The 17,120-nt window shown below is 40.6% G+C and overlaps 1 protein-coding gene across 4 annotated transcripts in view; it reads left to right on the plus strand.

Moving 5' to 3' along the window:
• LDLRAD4 (low density lipoprotein receptor class A domain containing 4) overlaps positions 1 to 17,120 on the plus strand; it is a 766,771-nt gene that overhangs the window by 603,464 nt on the left and 146,187 nt on the right. The gene's annotated exons all lie outside the window — the stretch shown is intronic.

The following is a 17,120-nucleotide window of genomic DNA, read 5'->3' on the forward strand; positions in this document are numbered from 1 at the left end:
ATACTAAGACAAACAAGACACAAAATAAGTGTAATAAAATAAAAGGATAGTGGGGAGAACTACATTAAATACAGAAAAGAAAACATATATGGGAAGAAACAAAAGGACTAAGTTGATTCCAGTGGATTGGTGTGTAGTGGGAGTAGGAATGTCGTTTGGTGGTTTGCAGTTGAAGGGAACAACCAGGGGGCATTATGAGGCATATTTCATCCTGGGAGCAAAAGGACCTATTCGGCACATACAAAGAAAGCTTTAGTTATATTAAAGGGGAAAGGAATTGGGCCTTGTATACCATCTTTTTGTAGTTTTACAACCACACTCAAATGGTTTACATACAAGTACTTCAAGCATTTTCCCTATCTGTCCCGGTGGGCTCACAGTCTATCTAATATACCTGGGGCTGTGGAGGATTAAGTGACTTGCCCAGAGTCATAGGGAGCAGCGTGGGGTTTGAACCCACAATCTCAGGGTGCTGAGGCTGTAGCTCTAACCACTACACCACACTCTTCTCTTTTTGCATGTGTGTGGTGCAGTGACTATAGCTCCAGCTCCAGCACCTTGGGGTTGTAGTTTGAAATCCTGCACTGCTCCCTATGACCCTGGGCAAGTCACTTAATCCCCCAGTACCCCAGGTACATTAGATAGAGTGTGAGCTCGCTGGGACAGATAGGAAAAAATGCTTGAGTACCTGAATAATTTATAATCCGTATAGAATTGTAGGATATGCAGAATATGAATAATTAATTAAAATTAATCTGTATTTGTACGTTAAAATAAAAAAAAATTTTAATTAAATTTTAAAATTAAGAAATTTCTATAATAATTCAACTTAGGGCCTGTTTTACAAAGCCACACTAGCGGCTGCAGCGCGGTAACGGCCCCAAAGCCCATAGAGATTTAAAGGGCTTCGGGGCCGTTGCCAAGCGGCAGCCACTAGTGCGGCTTTGTAAAACAGGCCCTTAGCTTTTTTAAGCAGTTGATGTATTATAAATAGGTACTTATGTTATACAGTACTTGGTAAGTGACTTGCCCAGAGTCACAAGGAGCTTCAGTGGGAATCGAACCCAGTTCCCCTGGTTCTCAGGCTACTGCAGTAACTGTTAGGCTGTGCCTCCACTTAGTTTGTCTGACCTAGTCAGAGGCATTCCTGGGAGCAGAGTACAGACTTTACAAACTATGCACAAAAGTGCGTAAGATAAACTTTCAAATTTGTACATGTCTGGGAGCAAGTATGTATGTGTGTGGGCACTTTCTGTGGGGTAATTTTAAAAAGAGGAGGTATGCGCATAATTTACATTTTAAAATCTGGTATGACTTATGCACATTGCTGCAGCACAGGTAAGAACATCTGTCATAAAACTGCCATTCATACTGGAAGTTACATTGAGCCTTATTTAGAAAGAAGTGGGTTAAAAAGAATCCAAGAATGAGTAAACTGTTTTTGTTACAGCTCCATGGACTCTTTGTAGGATATAAACTGTTTTAAAGATGTGGAAAAAACGCTGCAGGCTATGGAAAAAAAAAGCTCAGTTTCTGTTTAGGCCTTAGTGGGAAATGATTATATTTTGGGCATTGAAAAATCAAGGTTCTAAGGCTATACAGAGCAAAGGCCCTGTGAAAATCTAGGAATTGTTAAGTGTGTCCAACTCTGAAATTCCGCTGTTTCATCAGTTACTAGAAAAATTAGAGCTACCTCAAAAATTGTATTTTCAAATGAGTAATGATAGCACAGTAATAAACATAGTTCAAATATCTCTATTAAATGATAGCATGGAAAACAAAGACTCAGAAGAGGTCAGAGGGAAATCATATTCTTTGTCCTTCTGGTAGGAATGTCGGCAAGATTAGAATAATTCCAAAGGGTTGAAACGACAAGGTTAAAGGTTTATTAAATCTGATTGACTGCCCTTTGTCGAAGACATCAAAGCAGGGTACAAATCATCAATAAAATAAAAAAATGAACAAAATGATTAGAGATATAAAGATATCTAATACAGTTTCTAAAGCTATCAATGGATAGGAAATATGAGGAAAGTGAAGGAGAGGAGGACTTCCACTGGAGCATAAAACTACAAACTGGGTTGAATGTCATGACCATGCAAGAATGTTCTGAAGGAAAAACTAATTTTCCCCTTCTTCACCATTGTGAAAAGCAGAGCAAGATTGACTCTATGCTGAGTCTGCCATCTTGATTTTCAAGTGATTAATTTCTAAGTCATTAGACACCTTAGAATCACTTGGTCACAGTTGTACTTCAAGGGCTCGTATACCTTAATAAACCAGAGCTGTTTAAACCTAAAGACTTTTTCCAGATAACCTGCTGAGATTTGATTTCAATGTGTAAGTTTAAAGTGGAATACTTGAGGACTGCCATGCATTCACAGAAGGTACTCATTTGCTGGAGAGAATTCTGAGAAAGCTATATAGGAGCTTCACACAGCTGAGGTTTGATCAGAATATTTCAAGACTAATTTTGGTTGAGATTAACAATGCAGATTGTGGGACAAGACATTCTACCTTAATATAAACTTTTTTTTAACCTTGATTCTGCTAAAAGGAGAGGCCTATGAGATCATACAAACATCTGTGTATATTATAGTTGCAGTGACTATATGTATGTTCCCCTCATCCTCTTATCACTTGCAAATGACTAAATATAAGTGCAAGCGAGATGTCATAAAACAACCAAAGGGTACATTTATTAGTACAAAAAGTCCTAGTACGTTTACTTGATGATATCACAGAATGAATGTCCCAACTAGGATCCCGGTTTCGGCTATCTGGAATGTTTTCCGTTTTTTGGTGCGCACATTGTTAGTGACGCCAACAAGCTCTGCAGCTTGCATTAATTGCAATTGCCTTCATTTATAAGCAAGTACCGGTTTGCTTAGAGATTAGAGAAATTGGGCCTCTTCTCCCTTGAAAAGAGGAGACTGAGAGGGGACATGATCGAAACATTCAAGATAAAGTAGATAAAGACAGGTTGTTCACCATCTCCAAGGTAGAGAGATCGAGAGGGCACTCTCTAAAGTTAAAAGGGGATAGATTCCATACAAACGTAAGGAAGTTCTTCTTCATCCATAGAATGGTAGAAAACTAGAACGCTCTTCCGGAGGCTGTTATAGGGGAAAACACCCTCCAGGGATTCAAGACAAAGTTAGACAAGTTCCTGCTGAACCAGAACGTATGCAGGTAAGGCTAGACTTAGGGCACTGGTCTTTGACCTAAGGGCCGCCGCGTGAGCGGACTACTGGGCACAATGGACCAATGGTCTGACCCAGCAGCAGCAATTCTTATGTTCTTAATCCCCTGAAGAAGGCATTCCAGATAGCCAAAACTGGGATCCTAGTTGGGACATTCATTCTCTGATATCATCAAGTAAAACGTACTAGGACTTTTTGTGCTAATAAATGTACCCTTTGGTTGTTTTATGACATCTTGCTTGCCTTTTTCTTTGTTTGTTTGACACATATTTTGAGGCAAGTCTTCCCTTTTCTTTTCTGTTTAAATATAAGTGCACCAAATTTTGGGTCTGCCAAGAGACATTGGCAGATATGTGACCTTTTTACTTTAAAAGGTTTTAGAGTGATTAGTGAGGGCACTCTGTGGTGACAACATGCACACATAAGGCATTGAATAGAAACGAGGATGGTTACAATTTATGAATTTCTACTTATTATTCATTTTGTACAAGCTGAGTTGTGGTTTTCAATACAGTAGCATCCGAGTGGGCAATAAGAAAATTAATTGCTGCAAACATCCAAAACAAAGAGTATCTGAGCACAGCTTAAAGTGGGGCACATTGGCACACATTTACCCTGCTCTTATAGCAGGGTGTTCTTTCTGTGGCAATAATAAGTTTAGTAAATATTAGGGAAACCTGCTCCTTGCAGGGCCAGCCCAACCATAAGGCAAAACTAGGTGATCAACTAGGGCAGCAGCTTCTAGGCGGTCAAATGTGCAGTCAAAGCAAAACAATAGATTCTTACAGTCACAGAATCCAGTGGTGTACCTGGCGGGATGGAGCACATGTCCTCCAGGTGGTGGGAAGGGGCGTGGATCGGTCACGAGGTTGTGGACTGCCTGTTCACAGCCGTCGACTCTGCCCCAGAACAGGAAATTGACAGCCAGGGGCTGGGGCTAGCAGTCCACAGACTCTAGTACCCCTGATGTCAATTTCCTGTTCTGGGAGAGACCACCACCGCGCCGTTGGTATGCCACTGACAGAAACTCAAAGATTCATTAATACATACTTTTACCTGTATGAAGAATAGGTAGTTTTTAAATAGCCCCATTTACATGGGTAAATGATTCCCCCCGAATAATTTTTTTAAAAGATGAGTAATTTTTTTATATTAAATAGCATTTAATATTCTAAGCATTATTCTGAAATTAGATGAAAATAATATCATCGCTAATAATATTAATATACCGATGAGGAAGCTGGGTTTGAAAACACTCATATTTATAGAATTTGTGATATGAGTAAAGCCACTGAGGTCTGATGAATTAGGATCCCCGAGGCTGTGAAGATCAACTGGACATTTGAATGAATTTACTAGTATGCTAAGCCCAGTGATTTAGAAGTTATATAATTCCAAGTGCCTTTTTTATTTTTTTACGTCTGTAAACTACTGTCATTTTTGTGTGTGCAATTTACAAGGCTGTGGTACACATTATCACATGCTTACTACAGCAAAAAATGGCATACCGCAGAGCATGCTGTGGTGTCCCACAGAAATTTTGCCATATCCATGGGCTAAAAAATACAATTTATTTTGTGCCGCAGGGTTTGGGGGGGGGGGGGGTGGATGGAGAGTGGGCATGTTCTGTACTAATCAGTTAACACAGCTTCATCGCCACATGCTAATTGATTAGCATGTGCCTATCGCGAGAGCCCTTACTGCCAATATATTGGGCGGCAATAAGGGCTCGTGTGCTAATCAGTTTTAATAGCCAGACACTAGTAGCAAAATTAGTACACCACCATTAATATATAAAAAAATGGGAATTTGGCCATTTTACCTCAGCGGTAAAAATGGCCTTAGTGCATAATGAGACCCATATAAGAACTTGCTAAGACCACTTTTTACTGCTGTTTGGTAAAAGAGCCTCAAAGTTTAGTAGAATAGTTGGGAATTCTATAAATGTCACCAAAGGCTAGGCACCAGGAAGATCCATGCTTAATAGGTATTCTGCAAAGGGTGGTCTGCATGAAGCGCCCTTTATAGAATACTAGTTTAGCAAAGATCTTTTATCTGTCTTAGGATGCGTCGCCTACGCCTACTGAGTGCTTAAATTACCCTATTCTATAACATCACACCTAATTTCTAGGAACACCCCTGACCTGCTCATGCACCTCCCATGGCCGTGCCGCTTATGAGTTGTGCACTTTAAAATTTAGGCACACATTATGTTGAATAAGGCACAGGACAGATTCATGCGTAAACTCAAATGAGTGCCAATTAACATCAATGATCGGCTGTTGATGGCTTATGAACTAATTAGTTTTTGTTTAGATCTAAGATCTGCATCCAAACTTGGGTGCTAAATTTTTGGCAATGATGTGTTCAAGAAAGGCAAATTAGTGGCTTGAACATTAATAGGGGTTGAGGAGTTAAGGAGCACCAAGGGCACCCATAACCCCTGCACCAGTCCTGACTCCATATGTTCTGCATGATATATTCCAGGGCTGCCCAAGTCCAGTCCTTGAGATCTACTGGCAGGCCAGGTTTTCAGGATATCCACAATGAACATGCATGAGAGAAATTTGCCTGCATTGTCTTCTTAGTATGCAAATCTCTCTCATGCATGTTCAATGTGGATATCCTGAAAACCTGGCCTGCCAATAGATTCGAGGACCGGACTTGGGCAGCCCTGATATATTCCTTCTATCCCTTGGTGAAAGTCAGTGCTATCTTCAATGACTAATATATTATGTCCTAATAACACCCCCCCCCAACCTCCTTTACAAAGCCGTGCTAGCATTTTTAACGCGGGCCAACCTGGTAACAGCTCAGACGCTCATAGAATTCCTATGAGCGTCTGAGCTGTTACCGCCCCGGCCAGCACTAAAAACGCTAGTGTGGCTTTATAAAGGAGGGGGGAAAAAAACTAGGAAATATAATTATTTGCCTCTAGCCTTTCCTTCTACATGAAATGTAAGATTTAAATCACTTTTTTTTCTCATTCCTTTTGTTTTTATACTGTGCAATTATGGAATAATCTGATTGACATTCACTCTTCTCAGTTATGTTATTTTTCATATATGGTGAAGACTCGTCTATTTTCTAATTTTTTTAATAAGCTCAGAATTTTTTTTTTTGTATTTCCTGATGTAATGATTCAGTTATCTTGGCTTTGTATTCCGCTTAGAACCTTATTTAAGAGAGTTGACAGGCTATAAATTCATTATATCTTACTTGTATCATATATTACTTGTGACTCGGGGCTCCTTTTACTAAGATGCGCTAGCGTTTTTAGCGTGTGCTACAATGCCCCACACGCTAGCCCCGTGCTACAAGGAAAATACTAATGCCAGCTCTATGGAGGCGTTAGCATGTAGTGCGCACGCTTAAAACCGCTAGCGCAGCTTAGTAAAAGGAGCCCTCAGTCTCTGAGATCCCTCTGTCTCTAGCTATCTCCCTCTTTCTACTCTGGCTTTCTTCTCTGTTTTCTTCAGCGATGCTTTACTGCAGTGGTTTGTTTCCCTGACTTTTTATTATTATTATTATTTCTTTGACAGCTAAAATGCAGAGTTCATGTGGCTATAAAAAGAAACCGGGAGTCATCCTGCTTTAAAATTTCCTCTTAACATTAGCTGCTGTTTTGTCTAGTGTTCAATTTCTATTCATCATCTTCTGAATTCTGTAAAGCAGTTTGAAACTAGTAATTTCAATCTGTGGTTTCATTTGGCTTCTAATTCTTCCTAGTAGTTAAAAATAATATAAGTTTTGTTTAGAATAGACCAAGTGCTCCAGGCAGTTGTGGGATCCAATAAACAGACTTGAAAGCTGCTGTGGTACAATAAAGAGGACTCCATTCACTAACCTGTATCACATGTTATACAGTATTAGTGAATAAGCTGCATTGCCAGAAATGAAAATTGTGGTATATATTGTAATACAAGGAATACAGTGGGACAGGACAGGACAAAAAGCTTTCCACCAGAGCCAGCTGGATAAAATCAAGGATATTTTATTTCAGTCCACCATTTGTTTTGCTAGTTTCTTGATGCTGGGTCCTTTTGATTTTGATATCCTTTGTCTATGATGTAATGTATAATATGCTAGCTATTGTCTTTCATGTATTTTGAATTCTTCCATATACGCCTCAAACTATCATGGCTTTGACGGTATATAAAAATAAAATTATTATTATTATATCTGGTTTGTATATATATCTTGTTTTCAATGGGAAGTACAGGTATACACTTTTTTGAGGGAGGTACTCATTTATTGGTTTTTCAACATGGTTTATTGTTTTTCACACTCATTTCACACATTTGTTGTATGCTCTTTTCTCATTTTTAGATTGATGTTTATACCTTGTTTTAAGAATTGATATCTCTCACAGCGATGTTAAGTTTACATGTTAGCGATATGGTATTTTCTATTTGTCCTTTTTAGCCATTTACTTTTAATTCTTTTATGGTTTAAACGTTTTATTTATGTTCTGTTTTATATTAGTGACCCCTGATGCAGGCAGATTGATATGCTGAAACACAGTACTGTGCCGGGTCTTCATTTACTGTATGCTTTTCTAGACTGAAGTAAAATATCCTTGATTTTATCCAGCTGGCTCTGGTGGAAAGCCTTTTGTCCTGTCCTGTCCTGTCCCACTGTATTTATTGCTCGTACTTCGTTTGTGGGCCTTCTTCCTGTTGGACTCTTTGTGACATATATTGTAATACTGCACATCACAGGTTGGTAAATAGACCTCTGTGTCTCCCTATTACTTCTGCAATGTCCTGGTTCATAGAAGTTTAGACTATGACATCAGATATGGGCTTATCTAGGAGCCCTTTTACTAAGATGTGCTAAGAAACAGCCTTAGCATGTCCTTATGCACATATTTCCTGTGTATTAAGTCCGATTTTTGTGTGAATTTGAAAAAGCAACATGGACTGGAGTTAGCTTTGACAACAGCTCCAGCAGTGGGGAAGTGAAGGTGATGCCAGAAGGACTTCTACAGGATGTATTCCATATATGTCAAAATGGATCAGGCTGGGTGGAGTCATCGTTGGCAACTCCAGCAGTGGGGCAGTACAGCCCATGACAGACAGACTTCTACGGTCTGTGTCCCGTATGTGGGAAGACAGATCAGGAGGGGGCGCAAGTAGGTTTTTGATGGCACCTTGGTAGATGGAGAAGTAGAGCCCAATGCAGGGCAGACTTTTTTAAATGAACTGAGCCCTGAAAGTGACAAGGATGGATCAGGAGCAAGTATTGGTACAGGTCTTGCACATCTTGGGAAGAGGGGAAAACAAGTAAAATGTAATACTATACTGCATCATTGGTTCAACATTACCTTGATAATAAATGTGAGTTTTGGACAGATTGGATGGGCCATGCAGATCTTTATCTGCTTTCATTTGCTATGTTACAATGTATTTGTTTCATTTAGAGCTGTACACTAATGTTATCATTAGTGCATGACCATTAAAAAAAATTAAATTGGGAACTCTTACAGCCTACTAAATAGTTCTCCTGTGGTAACCCTGTGGCAACAAGTTAGCATACACTAATGTACATGTGCTAACAGGTTACTGCTTCCATGCCCACTCTCTGTCTGTCTGTCATGCCCAACATGCTTCTTCAAAAATTACAAAAAATAAATACAGTATGCTTAGCACACACAAATGGCAAAACTAACATTGGATGCTTTAGTGAGCCCTGTATTAGGCTCATGTTAGCACCTAACACAGCTTAGTAAATGGACCCCCCCGATGCCCCCCCCCCCCCCCGCCAGGCTGCAGGCTTCCCACCCTGCACCCCTAACTCTACTCACCCCTATACCTCCAATACCTTGTATGTGAAAGTCCAGCTGGTGGGATTCTTACTCCCTCTGGCTAGCAGGCCTGCCACTCCAAAATGGCAGGCCTTCCCCTTCCTGGTGCATTATGGGATGCAATGGGGAGAGGCCTAAGGCTCTGATTGGCTCAGATGGCTAAGGCCCCTCCTATGGAAAGGGGAAGGTCAACCATTTTGGAGTGGCGGGTCTGTCAGCCCTCTGGTTGGACTCTCACATACAAGGTATGGGAGGTTGGGGAGGTGGGGGTAGAGTTAGGGGTGCGGGATTGGGTGCCTTCAGCCTTGTGGGGGTGTCAGGGAGGTTCTTGTTCGTGGGGCAGAAGGGACTGACCACCTGATTCAAATTCGACACATACTGTCACTGAGAGTTTGGTAGTGCAAGGCTGGAGGCTGTCTTGCGTTCACTGGTGCTAGGTTAAAACTGGTTTGAATTTTCATTGATCCAGGAGAATGGAGCTGATTACCCAGTGGTAAGAAGGGACCAGTTTTTTTAGTTCCATTGAAAAATCCACCAAAGGGAAGAATTGGGCTGTTGAAAGCTCAGAATAAGAAAAAAAGAAAGGTTAAGGATCCAAAATTTTTAAGAGATATTGTGAGTGTAGAAAGAAAAGAAGTGTGTCAAAGTTTCTTTACTTTTAGAAAGCAGGTCATCGATGTTCAAGAATTTTAAAGTTAAAGACACTGGACTGTGCTTTAAGTGATTCAATTTAGAAAGTAAGAAATATGCCTGAGATTAAAAAGAAAAGAGCGTGAGAAACAAATTATTTTTTCCCTCTTGTGCTACGGGTATATGAACTAAAAATAAAGGAAAATGCTGTCTCTTGCTGGAGAGAAATATGTAAAGAAAAAGATATCCTTTGGAGAATAGTTTTGGAACAAGTTTGTATCATGAACATATTTCAGCTTAAATAAAGAAAAACCAAAGGTTTATTTAAAAGCAGAAAAAATAAACTAAATTATACAAAGCAGTGCTGTACAGTTATTTAAAAGCCAACCACTTGAAACTTGACTCAGAAGAATATTATTGTATGACTGTGTTTTGTATTGGAATGCTTCTTTTTTCTCTAGTAGGTTCAAGAATTTATTCCCCCCTTTTTACAAAGCCACGGTAGCAGCTGCTGTGCGGCAAATGCTCCCTCACCCATTAAATCCTTATTTGCGTTGGAGCAATTACCACAGCAGCAGTCAGTACCGCTGCTTTGTAAAAAGCAGCCCTATTTTAGGGAACTCTTTCACTTTGAGCAAATATCTGACTTTTTTTTTAGTGCTGGGCTAGACTGATCTAAATTTCTTATGGAAAAGGAGACTAGCTAGGGAGACCTAGTGTATTTTATTTTTGTTTCTGACTAGTTAATTAAACAGTGTTTAGGAAACCAGAAGGAAAGAGGAACATTAAAGGGCGTAGCTATCAATGTGGGCTAATATTAAGAGGGATTATTTTACCATAGGTCATATTCAATGCTGTGAAGCCTAGTTACTTATAATTGAGATTTACAGTAAAATAATACGTCTTACTAATAGCCCACATTAATAACTTCCTACCTGACTTAGCTCACATACACACACAGAGGGGCCAATGCAGAAAGGTGCATGTTAGAGCCACTGACTGCACAGGTTTAAATACATAGGCCCGGATTCTATAAACGATGCTGCGATCGGCAGCCGTCCACAAAAGCGGCACTGATCACGTGTCAGTCATGTGACAGCGCCGTTTATGGAATCAAAGCTATGTCACAGATAGGCACCAGAAATGTAGGCCAGGGTTTTCAAGGCCTACTTTTACGGCACCTATTTGTGATGAGAATCGTGACTATGGAGACACCTACTGATGCCTGAGGGTCCTTTCAGCATTAACCAGCCTATTGTACCATTTGGCGCCGGTAGGTGCCTCCATTGTTGCGGTTCTGGCGCTGTTTGTGTAGGCACCATCTTTTTTTGTTCTAATGAGATTTTAATCGCTTTTAAATGGCACAATTATTGTGTCAATTAAAGGCAATTAAACCAATTAAAAACAGCACCATTAGGGCATCTAGTAGTACCTAACCAGCGCCATCGTTTATAGAATTTGGGCCATTGAGCCATAATGCCTGATTAGGGTTATCATATGTCTCCAGAAAAAGGAAGACGAATTGAGACATCCGGGTTTTACTTCCATTGAAAGCAATGGAGGTAAAACCCAGAAATCTCAATCCATCCTCCTTTTTCTGAAGCCATATGGTAACCCTAAGCCTGATATTCAGCCAATAGTGGAGGATGCTGGTGTTAAACCAGATATTCAGTGCCGGAATATTTCTGGTGATTGGCACTGAATATCAAGGCTAGCGCATGGATGGTTAAGGCTATATTCAGATTTAACCAGTCATGGTTAAGCGGTCAAAGATAGGCCTGCTTTTTATGTAGCCTACTTTGCCCACTAAGCCTGTCTGCCTAAGTTCTGAATATCAGGAGAAAAAATAATGTCAAAATTATAAATACTGACATAGACTAGCTCTCATTTTTGCTGTACTTGATGGTAGGAAGGGAACTTTCTGATATCAAATCTGTAAATTGACCTATATAGCGAATTCCTTTGGCTGTCCATTTTTTAATCATTCCCCCTGACCAGCTAGAAAATTAGGTTGTAGGTTGTTTGGAATTTCTATAAAAGGAAATGTCCCTTTTGCCCCTCCTCAAACTTTTGATCTCTACCTATCCCATGCCATTTTCAAAGGATGTAACAAAGTTTGGTTGATACTGTGCTTTGAATTAAAATGAAGTGCATTGAAAATCGAGTAAGAGTGGATGTAATCCACCCAAATGTAAAGTGTATTTCTGCAGGTTCCTAGGTTGATCTTATGGACTCATCTTATTAAAGCAGCTGCATTGTACATACAGTATGTAAACCTGGAAGACCCACCCACCTTGGTTCCTGCCCCTCACCAACTTTACAAAATGTATTCTCACCTGCTTGGCTTTTCACAAACAGGAGCTAATGAATCCATGATTTGTTGTCTCATCCTTCCCAGTGACCCAGAAGTGCACAATTTGTAGAGTATTTTGGGGAGCGTAATCATGTTGACCTTGCCCAACAGGAAAGAGAAAAGTCTTTCCACTGAGTACAAAGCTTTTTAATGTAATCTAAATTTGTCTTATATATTTTTCCATTACATTATGTCACTATTTGAATTAACATATATTTCTAAGTATTTGAGTGTGCCCTTGGACCAGCTCAGTGGGAATTTAGGGTTCTGTCTGCATACACAGAGGATGCTGCTAAAGCTTCTAATTTTTCAAAATTTAATTTTAAACCTGAAAACGAGCCAAACTGGTGTTTCCAGTGCAATAGGCACATCATTCTTGAACATGTGGGTTGTGTATTTCTGATCACAAGATCTGGTGTAGAGAGCCTCACTTACATTTTTCTGCTCCAGCTCCCATCACTCTGGGCTGTCCTCTAATTCCTCCATTATCCTCTCTACACATGAGATAGTAGGAGCCTATCTGCTCTGCTTATTTTTATTTTTATTTAATTTGGGGTTTATTTTTATCCGTTTGCAGTAGTGTACCAAGAGGGAGGCGGTCCACCCCAGGTGCAGGACCATGAGGGGGTGCTCCCGGGGTCGGCGTCATGGTCCAGGAACTTTGCTGCTCTGCCGGCATCAGGCCTTCCTCTCTGCTGGATCCTGCCTTCGCGGAAACAGAAAGTAGGCAGAACCGACAGAGAGGAAGGCCCAATGCTGGCAGAGCAGCGAGTTAAGGCTGTCAACAAAGAAAGAACTCACATACCTCTGGGCCTGCCTTCTAAAGCAGCAGCAGTGATGGCAATGAATAGGCTTCTTGTGACCCTGCCTGCCGGGGCCTTCCCTTTGCCTTGTCACTGACGATGTGGCAGAGCGAAGCCCTGGCAGAGCAGGCTGCAAACAGCTCATTTGGTTCTGCTTTTAATGGTCAGCCACAACTGCTGCTGCTCTTGGAGGACTGAAAGAATGTCAGATCTCATGGTGAGGAGGGTCGGTTGGGTTAGGAAGTGCTGCACAGGGGGATGGGAGGGATGGATGGAAAACTGCTATACAGGGGGATGGGAGGAAGGATGGAAAGCTGCTGCACATGGGGGCAGAGAGGAGAAGGGAAGAATTGTTGGACATGGTTTGGAGAAGAGGAAGGGAGATACAACAAACAGGTAGAAAGGGGTGAGAGGGAGACATCCTGCATATGGTGGAGGGGAGGGAGACATGCATTAAGAAGAGAGAAAGATAAATGTTGGACATAGGGCGGAGGAAAGGGAGAGATAGTACATGGGGAGAGAGAAAGAAATATTGCACATGATAATGGAGAGGAGGAAGGGAGAGATGGAGGGAAATACAGAAATTTGACCCAGGGCACAAGGCAGGGAGAGAGAGTGAGAAAGAGATGGTAGACAGTGGGAAAGAAACACAAATGTTGGATATGGCAGTGGAAGGGAAGGTACAGAGATGAAAGGTGGATAATGAGCACGGAGAAAGAAGAAAACAGCAAATGGGCAGGAGACCCTGGTGAGTGAGTTAACAGAAACTAGAGCCTGGGACCAACATGATTTGAATAATAAAGTGACCAGACAACAAAAGGTAGAAAAAATAATTTTATTTTCTATTTTGTGATTATAATATGTCAGATTTCCTCCCAGAGCTGGTGTTAGCGAGTGTGAGCTGGAACCTAACAGAGAGAGGAAATGTCTTTTTTGTTTATTTTGTTTACGCATAGCGCAAGCATGGGGTTGGAGAGGTTGTAACCCTATTGTAATGTTATATTGTAACACTGTGAATGTTAAACTGTAACCTGTTCTGAGCTCTTTGGGGAGAAAGGGCTATATAAATAAATAAAGTTACTAAAAATATTTTTTATATTGGGGGGGAGGGTTTGTTAAAAAATGATCGGCATCTGCTTGGCCAGCCCACAGCATCAGTTCAAGAGCTCAGGGACCTGTCCGTTGGGAGCAAAGTTCACGCTAGATTTTGTCCCCAGAGAGCTTGAGCACAACTTACGTGGCTCTGTGGTAGTTTTTCCACCAGGAGCCAATACTGACTGCATTTCCAACCCCCCCCCCCCATCTGCACACGTGAGTTCTGGTGGGGGTTTGAGGTCTCAGTCACAAAGAAAGAAATCTATAACCAAGCACCTCCATATAGGCACCTCAAAGCTGCATTCTAGAAGCCTATTCTATAAAGAAACTTGTGTGTCCATATTAGAATACAAGTGTATTAGTGTCCCTAACATTTAGATGACAGTGTTACACCAGCCTTAGAGTTGGCTTAACTGGGAGCAAGTAAATGCAGCAGGGATGTGTGTAACATACGGTATTCTGCTACTGTTTCTTCTAAGCACCAGTCCACATTATTATGTGAGTTACATATATTATCATTGCAATTTTCCCTGTTCTGGTCTTGAGGTATTACTCACATTTTTTTTCAAATCTGTATTCTACTCCTGTGTTACAATATACCAAAAAAAACAAATTAAATATACTACCTGTCGGAAGAGATTTTCAGGATAAGTGTCACCATTTAGATGTGATAAATTAAATAACTGTACTTGTAAGGGCCTTAGCCATTTTATGAAGAGCAGTTGACAGTGTATCAGAAATACCAGTGATGCTAGTGATAAGTGAGAGACCTGCCAAGTTAAGCACATATTTGCAGAATAGTGCCTGGGTACCCTCCTAGCATTTTCATGGATATCTGTGCACATATGCACATTAGTATTCGTATTCTGGACATTCATATGCATAACATGGGTGTGGAAGGAGTGGCCTAGTGGTTAGAGCTACAGCCTGAGTACCCTGAGGTTGTGGGTTCAAACCCCACACTGCTCCTTGTGACCCTGGACAAGTTACTCAATCTCCATTGCCTCAGGATTGTGAGCCCGCTGGGACAGATAGGGAAAATGCTTGAGTACCTGATTGTAAACCGCTTAGATAACCCTTGATAGGCAGTATATAAATGCCTAATAAAATAAATGAATGCAGAGACCCAGATTACAGTATTGTCCTTAAATCAACCTAGAACAGGGGTGGGAAACGAGGGCCGCAATCCAGTCAGGTTTTTAGGATTTCCCCAGTGAATATGCATGAGATCCATTTGCATACAATGGAGGCAGTGCATGCAACTAGATCTCATGCATATTCATTAGGGAAATCCTGAAAACCCGACCGGATTGCAGCCCTCGTTGTCCACCCCTGACCTAGATAGTTAATGGTAGTTGGTAAAACAGAATAGTAACATAGTAAATGACAGTAGATAAAGACCTGAACAGTCCATCCAGTCCTCCCAGTCGTCCCATTAGTTATTCTAATTAAAAATACATGATTAAATTAACTTGTATCTTCTTTGATATTTCTGAGCCAAAGACTAAAGTCTGCCTGGTATTGTTCTAGGTTCCAACTGCTGAAGTTGCCTTCTAAGCTCATTCCAGCCTTCTTTTGTTTGCAGGATATCTTCTGTAAAGTCTGGCCAGTAACATCCTCATGTTCTAAGTTAGTGGAGTTCCCACTGATGCCCTCACCAGCCCATCCTACACCGAATCACCATCTATGGGGCACAAACCATACAAGTTTGTCCAATACCAAGCTTAGTTCTTTAGTTTATACCATTTGTTTTCTAATTAGTGTTTTCTTTTTTTTTTAATCTTTATTCATTTTGAAAGCCAACATAAAGTGCAACATATTATTATACAGTTAACAGAATAAACTGCACTCAAATTCAACAAATAAGTACATATCCCCCTCCCCACACATTCCCACCCACCCTTCCTAAGAGTGTAAAAACTCTCATACTGACCAAATAATAATACAAATGATCAGGACATATAAAATCATATGGCAATAAAAGTACATATTCCCTCCCACCCATCCTGGATGTGTATAACTTTCATTCAGGAATCAAGGGTAAGACTAATATTCACTTTTTGCAAAATTTTGATAATGGGTCCCAAATTTCTTTGAACTTCTTATAATATCCCATATGCATTGAATTCATACATTCGAACCTATAGGTTTGACATAAAGTTTCCCACCAAAAGCTATAGTTTAGCCTGTCCCAGTTTTACCAATTCTTCATAATAAGTTGTATGGCAACTCCTGTCATGATAAGAAATAATTTATTGTTATTTGGAGTTATCGGACTCTTGGGCATTAATAACGTACCAAATAATGATGCATCATATGTCAATGCCATTGGGATTTCCAGTATCCTATTAATTTGATCCCAGATGGATTGCCAAAATTTAAGTATCAAGGGACAAAAGAAGAGCAGATGATCCAATGTTCCTATATCGAGATGACAGTGCCAGCATCTATTAGACTTAGAACTATCTACCTTTTGTAGCCGAACAGGGGTCCAAAAAATTTTATATATCAAAAATAGCCAGGTTTGTCTCATAGATGCTGATGCAGTGCATCTCATCCTCCAAGTCCAAATCCGTGGCCATTGAGTAGCAGAAATTTGTCTCAATGATCCAAATGTCTCTTAGACTAGTTTTTGGCTTTTCTAATTAGAGGTTATCCCACGCTTTTATGAATTCCATCACCGTTTTCCTCTCCACCACCTCCCTTGGGAGGGCATTCCAGGCATCCACCACCCTCTCTGTGAAATAGAATTTCCTAACATTACTCCTAAGTCTTCTTTCCTGCAACCTCAAGTTATGTCCTCTAGTTTTACCATTTCCCCTTCTCTGGAAAAGATTTGGTTTTATATTAATGCCTTTGAAGTATTTAAACGTCCATATCATATCTCCCCTGTCCCACCTATCCTCTAGAGCAGGGATGTCAAAGTCCCTCCTCGAGGGCCGCAATCCAGTCGGGTTTTCAGGATTTCCCCAATGAATATGCATGAGATCTATTTGCAAGCACTGCTTTCATTGTATGCTAATAGATCTCATGCATATTCATTGGGGAAATCCTGAAAACCCGACTGGATTGCGGCCCTCGAGGACCGACTTTGACACCTGTGCTCTAGAGTATACATGTTTAGGTCTTCCAGTCTCTTCTCGTACTTCTTTTGGTACAAACCCCTTACCATTTCCGTCGCCTTTCTCTGGACCGCTTCATGTCTTTTTATATCCTTTGCCAGATATGGC

Source organism: Geotrypetes seraphini, chromosome 2 (assembly GCF_902459505.1).
Source record: "Geotrypetes seraphini chromosome 2, aGeoSer1.1, whole genome shotgun sequence".
Taxonomy (NCBI): domain Eukaryota; kingdom Metazoa; phylum Chordata; class Amphibia; order Gymnophiona; family Dermophiidae; genus Geotrypetes; species Geotrypetes seraphini.